Consider the following 13,039-nt stretch of genomic DNA (forward strand, 5'->3'; position numbering starts at 1 on the left):
CGTAGTCCGCTATAATGACACCATGTATGACTTTCCCATCTTATATAATGAGCATGGTCAGCAAGAACTCAGTAGTTGTATTTAGGGGTCATGGTTGGATGTAAGACGAGGTGTGTTCGGTCAATCAGAATTACTCGTCGCCTTTTATATCAATATAAATAAGTTTCCACCATAAACGGATGCCAAAGGATAAATGGTCAAGCAGGTTCAAGCTCCAACCATTCACGAGACCGTGAATATATGATGGACAAAACATTGCGGATCCAAGTCTCTGTGCGACGTTCTGGTGTACTCCCTCCTCCTCAACTTGAATGTAAGATATGTTGGGATGTTTGATCAGGACATCATCTTTATAGGACTTTTTTGATATCATGCATCACAGTAAAAAAAAAATAAAAATAAAACAGAAACAATCAAATACGTGGATCAGCCAAAAAAGGCTCGCTTCTACGGGGCATGTAAGCTTCACTATGAGAAAAGAGAAAAAATTACACCCTCAATTTTTGTACACACAATCTCTCCCTCATAAGAAGCTCTCTCTCACAAAAACTCTCTCTAGAAAATTTCCTTTGAACCTTTGAAGCGACCGCTGTCCGCTACCTGAAACATCCTACTCTTGCTTTCTGTCGGTGCCTCGCCTTTGCTACTCTGGGTCCTCTACCGAACAACCAACCACCATTTTTTTTCTTCTCTCTGTTTACCCACAGAGCCTCTTAAAGGCCCTAAAACCCAGGCTATATCGGAATCAAACTCCTGATTGGACTTCTGTAACTTCTCGACCATCCGATCACACCTCAGATTGGAAATTGATCATTGGATTGCATCCCATCATGCTAGATCACGCCTCTGATCTCCTTGAGATGGCTCACAGCCATTCGATCATGACTGCAATCATCCTAGGCCACCTGATCACGCACTGATCCACGAGAACCCATCGTGGACAATGAGAATCGGCTCTGGAAATGCTTCGGTCCTCCATGAACCGGGAGAAACCTATGGGAAACGGGTGCCCGGTCCATGCGCCTGCTTATGCATTGCTCGATCAACCGTGGACTGGGATATCGCTGGACACCCGCGTGTGGTCATGCGTGCCAACTCCCGCACATGCCGCCTGGGCTCGGGCTACACCTGCACACCTGCCTGCCCGCATGTCCGCTTGCTAGGCCGTGCGTCGCCACGTGCGGTTGCGCCACCGTGGCCTTCGCCGTTTCGATTTTTGTGTCATCTTCTATCGAGCATATCTGCTTCATCCGATCTCCGTTTAGATTGATCTTAGGCTCATTGGACTCCATTCGTCGTCGCGGACCTCACTGTAGGCTCATTATGAATCGAATCTCAAGACGTCAAATCCTAACATCTCTACCTCGACTCAACATTCGACCTCCTTCCAACTCTGAGAGCTTCTGGATCTCCTCGCTCTCATGTCTTGGGACAATCGCCTGCTGATCATGGATGGACAGATATGAGAGTCGAACCAGACTGCTCGATCTCATTTTCGTCGTATGTTGTGCTTCTCCTGATCTGAGACTTACTCAGGATATCATTTTGTGGCAATAGGAATCTCACTCTACAATATCGCCTCTCATCCTCTCGAGTCTCGCTTCTCGTGCACGATCCATCTCCATCTGAAGCTCCACCTCGCTCTAAGCTTCTCCTAGCTTCTAAAGCTCCATCTTGCATTGGGCTCTCCATTAGGTAGTAATGTCCTCTCATCCTCTTCTTCCCCTCCAAAATAATCCTATCACCATGGAATACTTTCAGGATTCCTCCATCAGCTACCGTCCTGTAACCTCTCGAATCCAGTCTGCTCAGTGAGATAAGATTTCATCTGAAATTGGATATGTATCGGACCTCCCCCAATCTTCTCATTGCATCATCATGTGTCCTCCAGCTGACCATCCCGATGCCTTTGATCGCATAGTTCGATCCATCCGGCAGATAAATAGTGCCCTCATTGCTCTCCAAAAAATCAAACGACTCATCTCTGCAACATACATGATAGGTGCATATAGAATCTAAAATCCACTGCTAAAAAGAACTAGATACCTCGTCAGATATCTCCAAGGCATCACCCTCTGACTCGCTATTGGCCGTTGTTGCGGTAGCCCTCATCTGATCCCTGAGTTGAGAACAATCTCTAGCTAGATGCCCCAACTCGTCACACCGATAACATCTAGTCTTACTCAAGTCTCTTGTCCTGGACTTGGACCGTCCTCATCGCGATCTCCTGTCGTTCCGTCTATCGCCTCATACTCCTTCAGAAACCACCAAAGCTGAGCTACCACTTGAGCTCGAAGCTGGATTCTCCCTCCTGAGAATCTTGTTCTGAAGAATCATCGCAGTGATCTCGTCCATCTTGATGGTATTCTTTCCTACTAAAAGAGCAGTCACTAAGGATTCATACGAAAGGGGAAGCGACGCTAGTAAAACCAGCGCCCTGGTCTTCTCCTTAACTTTCTCGCTAATGCTGAGAAGGTCGGTGAGGATCTTCTGAAAGTGGCTGAGATGATGCTCTATTTCTTAGTCATCTGCAGCTGGTAGAACTACCTCCAAAGAAAGAGGATGTTGGTGAGAGATTTCACCATATACAACTTCTCAAGCTTCGACTACAGCATCGTTGGAGAAGTCTCGCCAAGCACATGAATCACCAACTCATTCGTTAGGTATAAGCGGATCGTACTCACCGTTTGCATCTAAAACCGCCTTCAATCCTGCACTTCCATGGTAGTTGGCTTCCCCTCGCATAAGAGAGCATCAATCAACCCTTGCTGGATGAGCATGTTCTTCACCCTTGCTTGCCATAAGGAGAAATTGTTCTTTCTATCAAACCGTTGATCTCCTTCTTGATTGATCCTATCTTCTCCATCTTCAATCTTGTTCACCATCGTCGCAATCTGCATTCTGGTACCGTCTCTCTCGGATACCACTTGTTGGGGATGTTTGGTCAGGATACTATCTCTACAGAACCTTTTCGATACCACGCGTTGCAACAGAAAGAAAGAAGAAATAAAACAAAAACAATCAAATATATGGATCAGCCAAAAAAAGCTCGTCTCCATAGGGCATGCGAGCTTCACTATGAGAAAAAAGAAAAATTATAAGAGGAGATCACATCCTCAATCCTCGTACACCCAATCTCTCCCTTACAAGAAGCTCTCCTCACAAAAGCTCTCTCTCTAGGAAGATCCCCTCTGAACCCTTGAAGCGATCGCTGTCCACTGCCTAATAGTCTGTCTGAAGTACCTTGCTCCTGCTCTCTGTCGGCGCCTCGCCTCTGCTGCTCTGGATCCTCTGTCGAACAACCAACCACCATTTTTTTCTTCTCACTGTTTACCCATAGAGCCTCTTAAAGCCCCTAAAACCCAAGCTATATTAGAATCAAACTCCTGGTTGAACTTCTGTAGCTTCTTGGTCATCCGATCGCATCTCAAATCGAAAATTGACTGTTGGATTGCATCCCATCATACCAGATCACGCCTTTGATTTCTTTAAAATGGCTCACAGCCATTCGATCGTGACCACGATCATCCTAAGCCACCTGATCATGCAACGGTTCATGAGAATCTGTCGTGGATCGCGAGAATCGGCTCTGAAAATGCTCCGGTCCACCATAGACCACGAGAAACCTATGGGAAATGGGCACCCGATCCATGCACCCACCTATGCACCGCTCGGTCCATCGTGGATCGAGATATCGTTGGACACCCGCGTGTGGTCGCGCGTGCCTGCTCCTACGCATGCTGCCTGGGCCCGTGTCGCACCTGTGTGCGTGCCCTCTCGAGCTTGGGCCGCGCACCACACGCATCCGCCCGTTCGCACACTAGGCCGCTTGCTCGCGATCGGACCGTGCACCGCCGCGTGCGGTCGCGCCACCATGGCCTCCGTCGGCCCACCGCCGGCCTCCACCTCTCCGATTTTTGTGCTATTTTTTATTGAGTGTATCTGCTTCATCCGATCTCCGTTTGGGTTGATCTTAGGCTCGTTGGACTCCATTCGTCGTCGCGGATCTCGTTGTGAGCTGTGTGGATCAAATCTCAAGATATCAAATCCTAACAAGATAGACCAGGTAAGACAAGGAACATATGTATAAGACTAATTATTTAACTTTGGGAACATCCTTTGAACTTGATATAGCATATGGCATGGTGTGAATAACATCGAGCTATAAATTGTTCCGTACTTTGGCCTGCAACAGTGATTGAAAATGCAAATTCATTATCGTGATCTAGAAATTAGTAGTTTGGTATAACAAGTATGATAGACAAAGAAATAGCGCATTAACTGTTACAAAAAAGCAGATATCAGCACTCATATCTGTTGATTCTTGTCATGTAGCGAAGTCCTTAAAGGTGGAGTTCACTTAGGTTCGGAAGGCTGTCGGAGAGGCCATCAGTGGCTTTGGCGGACCAAATCTGAAAAGGAGATGATTTTTAGTCCCATATCAGATAGCAAAAGAGTACTGGACACGCTGCGGTTCTACAAAAGAATTTTACAGACGGAGTAGCAACTCACACAGCTACGTGATGGGTACAGAACGAACTATTTTTTTGCCTTTTACTAAAGAATACCATGTGCCCGCCACAGAAAACAGCGTACGCCAATTTTTGGAGGGGCTTCTCCTTAGAGATTGCCCCTATAAATCAAAGTTAAATATTTTGATAAGAGTATTCTCATTGTTATTTGGGTAAAAATATTATTGTTGTTGTGTTTTAAATTTTACAAGATAATTTTAAATTAAATAATAAATTTTGTATTTAAGAGATTATTTTTGTTTTATTGCAGTATTTTTTGTGGTTTGGATGGGATCACTTTACGTTTTTTTTTTGTCTCCCATATAAATAAATTTTATGTTATTAAAAAAATTCGTCAAGGATTATATCAAAATGGGAAGTCTTTAGAGAGGACTAAAAAGTTATTCCTCGCCAAAATCAACCATCACTAGGAAAAAGTAATTTTTTGCATTCTAAACAATATTTTTAGTTGTACGCCAATTTTTGGAGGGTCTTCTCCTTGGAGATTAACTCTACAAAAGTAAACTTAAATATTTTGCTAAAAATATTCTCATCCTCATGTTTTAAATTTTAGATGATAATTTTAAATTATATAATAAAAATTGTATCTTTAAGATTATTTTTTGATTTTAGTGTGGTAATTTTTAAGGTTTGGATGGGATCACTTTATATTTTATTTTCTTTTTTTCCATATAAACAAACTTTATGTCGTTTATCAGAAAAATTCATCAATTAATCAAGGATTCTATCAAAATAGAAAGTCATTAAGAAGGCCAAAAAAAAATTATTCTCACGCACCAAAATTAACCATCACAATGAAAAAGCAAATTTTGCATTCTAAGCAAAATTTTTAGTTGCACCAAATTTTTTTTTTAAAGATAAAAAATTAAAAGAATCTGTATTTGACACAAATTCCTGGATAGATTCATAATATTTTATAATAACAAAAATAGCTACAATTTTTTATCCTTGCTCTTCCACGTAGAAATGAAAGGAATACTCTCATCATTCATGATCTAGCATTCAAACTGCATCCATGCACCAAGATCAAAAGTTTACATCAAGTTGGAAGATCTTGATGTATTTAAAAAAAAAAAATATTGGTTGGACTAGACTGGGTCCAACCACAAAAGAACATGGTTAAACACGAAGCAAGAAAAATAAAGGAAAAAAAAATTGGAGGTACATTTTTCTCCATGTTGGCTTATGGACTGATCCAACAACTCAGTAGTGAATCGAGTCCAACTAAAATTTCTCATATATTTGGAAGTTGCATGCATGTTCTTCTAATTGATGGTCCTGTATACCATTTGATAGAGCCCCATGGTGCCTTAGGTCAAGATAATATCATCAAAGCCATCCAACACTTGATCCAACAAAATCTGATCTAGGTGACCATGAATCCAAACTATTTGCTTCTACGATTACTTGTAGATCGGACTAGATATAAATGAGACATCCATGGTTATGGTCTGCATACTTCTTTACTTCCAAGGAGATAGAAGGGGCATTTAACTGTTTATTAAATTTAATCAATTTTTTTTTTAAATGATGTCAATCTCTTTCTGTTGGGTGGATGTCTGACCAGGACACCACCTTTCAAGATCTTTTCAGTACCACGCGATGCAGCAGGAAGAAAGAAGAAACAAAACAAAAGAAAAACAATCAAAATACGTGGATCAGCCACAAAAGGGCTCGCCTCCACGGGGCATGCAAACTTCACTATGAAAAAAAAATTTACAAGAGGAGACTTCAGCCTCAACCCTTGTACACCCAATTCTCTCTCACTAGAAGTTCCCATCACAAAAGCTCTCTCTCTCTTGAAGACCCCTTTGAACCCCTGAAGTGCCTGGCGACCGCTGTCCAGGAGCCTCCTGCTCCTTCTCTCTCAGAACTCTCGTCTCTCTCTCTTCTCGAGTTCGTACGGGCTTCGTACGGCACAAATCCGAACCACTTCTTTCTCTATTCGTCACAGAACCCTTTTTAAAGGGTTAAACAGGGTTTAAACCTAATTAGATTAGGTTTAAGAGTCCTAAACAAGCCAAAAATAGTGCCGTGGATCACGAGAAACACGTGGAAAATGCCCATGCGGTCCACAGGCCCCGCCATAGACCGCCTGGTCCATAGTGGACCGGGGCAAAGGGGCCAGCAGGCCGCTGGGCCTGGGCCGGCCCGCGCGGGTGGGCCTGCGCGCGGGCCTGCGTGCAGACTGGGCCGCGCGCCCGCCTGGGCCTCGCGCCCGCCTGGGCCGCGGGCCTGGGTCGCGCGTCCCTCGCACCGCCGCCTGTGGCCGCGCCGCTGCCGCCCGCCGCCGGTCGCCGGCGGTCCTCTGCCGCCTCGAATGTCGTACCGATTTCAAAAGCTCGTATCTCCTCCATCCGAGCTCCGTTTTGGGTGATCTTGATCTCGTTGGACTCCGTTTTTCGTCGCGAACCTTGCTGTGGGCTCAATATGGACTGAATCTCGAGGCGTCAAATTCTAACAATCTCCACCTCGACTCGATATTCGACCTCCTCCAAACTCCGAGAGCTTCTGGATCTCCTCGCCCCCATGCCCTGGGGCAATCGCCTGTTGATCATGGATGGGCAAACATGGGAGTCGAGCAAGGCTGCTCGATTCCATCTCCGTCATATGCTGTGCTCCTTCTGACCTGAGACCTGCTCGGGGCATCATCCTGCGGCAATAGGAATCTCACCTTGCGACGTCGCCTCTCGTCCTCCCGAGTCTCCTGTCTCGTGCCCGATCCGCCTCCTGGAGCTCCACCTCACTCTGGGCTCCACCTGGCTCCCGAAGCTCCACCTCGCACTGGGCTCCCTGCCAGGTAATAATGTCTTCTGCTCCCCTTCTTCCCCTCCAGCACAATCCTATCGCCGCGTAGCACCCTCAGGATTCCTCCACCAGCTACCGTCCTGTAGCCTCTCGAATCCAGTCTGCTAAGTGAGATAAGATTCCGCCTGAAATCGGGTATGTATCGGACCTCCCCCAATCTCCTTACTGCACCATCATGTGTCCTCCAGCTGACCGTCCCAATGCCTCTGATCGCACAGCTCGATCCATCCGACAGATATACAGTGCCCTCACTATTCTCCAGGGAGTCAAACTGCTCCTCTCTGCAACATACATGATAGGGGCATGCAGAATCTAATATCCACTGCTGGGAAGAAGTAGATACCTCGTCAGATATCTCCAGGACATCTCCATCTAAATCGCTACCGGCCGTCGCTACAGCAGCCACCGTCCGATTTTTCAGTTGAGGGCAATCTCTGGCTAGATGCCCTAACTCCTCACACCGGTAACACGTGGTTTTACTCAAGTCCCTCCTGGACTTGGATCGCCCTCGTTGCGATCTCCTGTCGCTCCGTCTATCGCCTCCTGCTCCTCCAGAAGCCACCAAAGCTGAGCTACCGCCACCTGAGCTCGAAGCTGGGTTCTCCCTCCTGAGAACCTTATTCTGGAGTATCGCCGCGGTGACCTCGTCCATCTTGATAGTACTTTTCCCCACTAGAAGAGCAGTCACTAAGGACTCGTACGAAGGGAGAAGCGACGCTAGAAAAACCAGCGCTCTGGTCTTCTCCTCAATGTTCTCGCCAATGCTGAGGAGGTCGGTGAGGATCTTCTGGAAGTGGCTCAGATGCTCCTGCACGCTTTATCCCTCAGTCATCCGCAGTTGGTAAAACTGCCTCCAGAGGAAAAGAGTGTTGGTGAGAGACTTCGCCATATACAACTCCTCGAGCTTCGACCACAGCACCATCGGAGAAGTCTCGCTCAGCACATGGATCACCACCTCATCCGCCAGGTACATACGGATGGTACTCACCGCCTGCATCTGTAGCCGTTTTCAATCCTGCACCTCCATGGTGGTCGGCTTCTCATCGCACAAGAGAGCATCGATCAACCCCTGTTGGATGAGCACGTCCTTCACCCTTGCCTGCCATAAAGAGAAATTGCTCTTACCATCGAACTTGTTGATTTCCATCTTGATTGTTCCTGTTTTCTCCATCTTCAGTCTTGCTTACCACCGCTGCAATCTGCGTCCTTGTACCGCCTTGCTCTGATACCACTTGTTGGGTGGATGTCTGGCCAGGACACCACCTCTCAAGATCTTTTTAGTACCACGCGATGCAGCAGGAAGAAAGAAGAAATAAACCAAAAGAAAAACAATCAAAATACGTGGATCGGCCACAAAAGGGCTCGCCTCCACGGGGCATGCAAACTTCACTATGAAAAAAAAAATTTACAAGAGGAGACCTCACCCTCAACCCTTGTACACCCAATTCTCTCTCACTAAAAGTTCCCCTCACAAAAACTCTCTCTCTCTTGAAGACTCCCCTGAACCCCTGAAGTGCCTGGCGACCGCTATCCAGGAGCCTCCTGCTCCTCTCTCAGCACTCTCACCTCTCTCTCTCTTCTCGAGTTTGTACGGGCTTCGTACGGTGCAAATCCGAACCACTTCTTCCTCTATTCATCACAGGACCCTTTTTAAAGGGTTAAACAGGGTTTAAACCTAATTAGATTAGGTTTAAGAGTCCTAAACAAGCCAAATCAACCTCCTGAACCGTCGGATCGTCATCGGAGATCACCTGGGCCCTCCGATCGCGCTCCAATCCATGAAATAGTGCCGTGGACTGCGAGAAACGTATGGAAAACACCCACGCGATCCACAGACCCCGTCGTGGACCGTCCGATCTACGGTGGACCGGGGCAAAGGGGCCAGCAAGCCGCTGGGCCTGGGCCGGCCCGCGCGCGCGGGCCTGGGCTGCACCTGCGTGCCGGCCTGCGCACGGACTGGGCCGCGCGCCCGGCTGGGCGGCATGCTCGCCTGGGTCGCCCGTTCTGCGCGCCGCCGCTGCCGCCTGCCGCTGGTCGCCGGCGGTCCTCCACCGCCTCGAATGTCGTGCCGACTTCAAAAGTTCGTATCTCCTCCATCCGAGCTCCGTTTCGGGTGATTTCGGTCTCGTTGGGCTCCGTTTTTCGCCGCGAACCTCGCTGTGGGCTCAATGTGGGCCGAATCTCGAGGCATCAAATCCTAACACTTTCTATGGGAGAAAAAAGATGAAAAGAACAGAGAGGCGGACAAGGGCATCTGCCTTGATGCATGCGTAGCCCGTCACCGCTCCTCTAGAGAGACATGTTAGAAAGATTCTGCCTTCCACCATTTGTGACCACGTGGCCTCAACCGCCTCCATGCTTGGGTGGATGTAGATGTTCTGCGCGCATTATTTACAATATAGATTTTATTAACCTATGTGCAAATAAATATAAATATTTAGATGACCATTTTATCCATTACTTCTCCTTCCAATTCATGTGTATATTGTTACCCAAACATCTACTACAAAAAGACTACTACTTGTTTTTATTTGGGGGGGGGGGGGGGGGGGGGGAACTACTTCTTGTTGACCTTATTGTCTTCAATTAGCCTATGAACATAAAAAAGGTTTACCAATGCTCTTAATCCACAAAAAGATGGAAGAGGTGCTTTGTTATTCGCACATAGCATGGAAACGAGAGGGTCACATGAACACATCCCTCTCCAAGTTAGTTTATGGCGAAGGAATAAAGGTAGTCAATTGCTCCATTATTTCGTTTTTGTTGAGAAAGATGCGTCAACAAATAATATACAACATTTTCAGTGGATGGGGGACCAAAAAAACAATGATGAGCGGAAAACCAAAAGGCATCGAGCACTCACCAAATGTCATTTGCAGCAGATTTGGACATCTGATTCCAGTGATGCAAATGCTCCAAGCATGGAAATGTTAAGTGCCAGCTTGAAATTTATACATAAAACGACAACCCATTGATGGCGTTACTTTGTACTCAATATCTAGTTAATCTTATCTCTTCGCCTCTCAAAGTGGCTTTATTTTTCCCCTCTTTCTTCTGGTGAGCAAAAGCTTCTATTCCATATACATCATAATGGTCATATTGTAACGAAACTTTATAAAAATTAAATCAAAATTTGACCGGTTCCACCAGGATAATACCGATCTCTATGCTGGTGATAGCTTACAACTGCTGCTTTTTTTTTTCTCCTCGAGGAAAAAAGTAAAAATTAATCGCTCCTTTTTAGTAGGAATTAACACAAATATTGAAATAAGAGAAATGCTACCAAGAAATTCAAACTCGTGAGAAATTAAGTAGTATTTCCAAAGGCTAGGTTAATCATGTGTTTAGGAGTAGATGAGCAAATTGGAGACAGCGCATCATGCTGTAGTATAACTGTAGAAGAGGACTTTTAGCGCATAAGAGGGATGGCAGCAATATGTAATGTAAGCATCATGAAGGTTTCATCTGATTTTCTAAGTATATTTGAGTAAGATGTTATACTTCACTTAATTTGTATTAGTAACAATGTGTTTCAAAAAAAATCGGTGAGACTTCACTTAGGGCATGTTTGGTTGGAGAGTTGGATCCTGAAATAGAAAAAGATAATGAATGAGTTCCATTCTAATTATTTTACTAGAAAGGATCACATTCTTATTATAATTGTGAGGAGGAATAGAAATGTCTCGATCATCTAAAATCTAATTTTCACTCTTTGCTAATATTCAAATTTCATTTGGATTTCAATTTTGATCGTGAACAAAATGTGTCGAAGGATATAATTATTTTGATTCTCATTCCAATCATGGATTAAATGCCCCTTTGACTTTGGTTTTAGTCATGAAAAAGGTGCACACGAGAGAGAGAGAGGTAGTCCCAGGAGTAGGACTGTCAAAATGGACTTGGCCCATAGGGCCGGTCCGACCCAACCCTATAAATAGGGTGGGCTGAGCTGCCATACGAATAGCCCAAATAACAATCGAGCTTGTTTGGCCTACCCCACATCAGCTCAAGGGCTAATATGGATTGAGCCGGATTAGTCAGGGTGGGCCATGAAAATTTTTAAAAAAAATCTTAAAAAAACTTATTTATTTTTTAATCTCTAACTCTCGAACCTCGCTGTCCCACATTATCACCGGCCACTGCTGCAGACCAGCAAGACGACCGCCTCCGTCGGTTCCTCTTCCTTTTGCCTTCTAGCTCTACAGATCCCTCTCCTCCCTATCGCTGGTGCCACCACCTCCGGCCTCTGAGTCCAATCACAAATCAAGATACGCCGGCTTCTTCCTCCCTTCCGTCAACGGACGCCCCTCCATCCAACCTCCGGGCGATCCCCCTCCTTCGAACCCCTCCTCCTCCTTTCTGCCGACAGACGCCCCTCCATCCAACCTTCGGGCAAACCCCTTCCTCCTTCTCGTTGCCAGTGCCGCCACCTCCAAGTCAAATCCGACCACGGCTCCTCCTCAAGCTCTCTCAGTCTCTCTCCACTCTCCAGACTCGACCGCTCGAAGTGCCGCCATCTTCTAGTCAAATCTGATCGTGGCTCCTCCTCCTCGAGCTCTCTCGGTCTCTCCATTTTTTGAGTTAGATCTGTACTGCCTCCGGCCTCTCCTCAGGCTCTCTTGATCTCTCTTCACTCTCCAAGCTCGACCACTCGAGGCTCTTCCCCTCTCGGGCTCTGTCTCTCATTTTTTTACTCTTCACTTTTCAATCATTTGAGGTTCAAGGTCCATGGACTGATTCGACTCAGCTCATGATCTTTGAAGGATTGAGCTAGACCAGCTATATTGTGTTCTATCTTTTGACTAGGTCAGATTTGATCTAGCTCATCAAATTTTAGGTTCTTATGGATCGGACTCGGCCAGTCCATTTTGACAGTGCTGCCCAGGAGTTGTGACCAGGCAATTCAGACTTTTGGCTAGGGATGGCAAAATTAATCCGACCCGATGGGTATACACCCTACCCGAACCCAGTTAAACCCGAAAAATAGGGTTTGACTGGGTTTGGATTCGGATTTGGGTAAAATCCGAAAACTATAGTACGGGTATGGGTAGGGTATGGGTAGTGCTATTTTCTACCCGAACCCGATCCGAACCTATGGGTATGGGTAATACCCGAACCCATATCCGAATATATATATATATATATATATATATATATATATATATACATATATATATATATATACATATCCGAATATATATATACATATACATATACATATATATACATATACATATACATATACATATACATATATATATATATATATACATACATATACATATATACACACACATACACACATATATATGATCTCTCTCTCTCTCTCTCTATATATATATATATATATAATTATATATATGTATGTATGTATATGTATGCATGCATATATATATATGTATGTATGCATGTGTGTGTGTTAAAAGTGTGTATGTGCGTATATATGTATGTATATATATATAATTGGTAATTCTATTTTCGATTGATAATATGCATAAAATTATTTTATTTTTTTTTTTGGATATAGAATAGACGGATATGGATTGGGTATGGGGTGGGTATGGATTGAGTATGAGGAAATGGGTTATCTATGGGTATTTCTGAATCCGTTGGGTATAGGGATGAATATCTCTTTTCTTATCTGATTAGGTATTGGGTAAAATTTGAATATAAAATATTAAATTTGGGTTTAGAGATGG

At 45.0% G+C, this 13,039-nt stretch overlaps 1 non-coding gene across 1 annotated transcript; it reads left to right on the forward strand.

Annotated features, from left to right (window-relative positions):
* Nucleotides 1-4,514: 4,514 nt before the first annotated feature.
* On the forward strand, nt 4,515-4,629 carry LOC114913191 (U5 spliceosomal RNA). The gene has a single exon (XR_003799238.1). It is a non-coding gene; the product is annotated as a U5 spliceosomal RNA (small nuclear RNA).
* Nucleotides 4,630-13,039: the final 8,410 nt, after the last annotated feature.

The sequence above is a fragment of the Elaeis guineensis genome, chromosome 10, assembly GCF_000442705.2.
Source record: "Elaeis guineensis isolate ETL-2024a chromosome 10, EG11, whole genome shotgun sequence".
NCBI lineage: Eukaryota > Viridiplantae > Streptophyta > Magnoliopsida > Arecales > Arecaceae > Elaeis > Elaeis guineensis.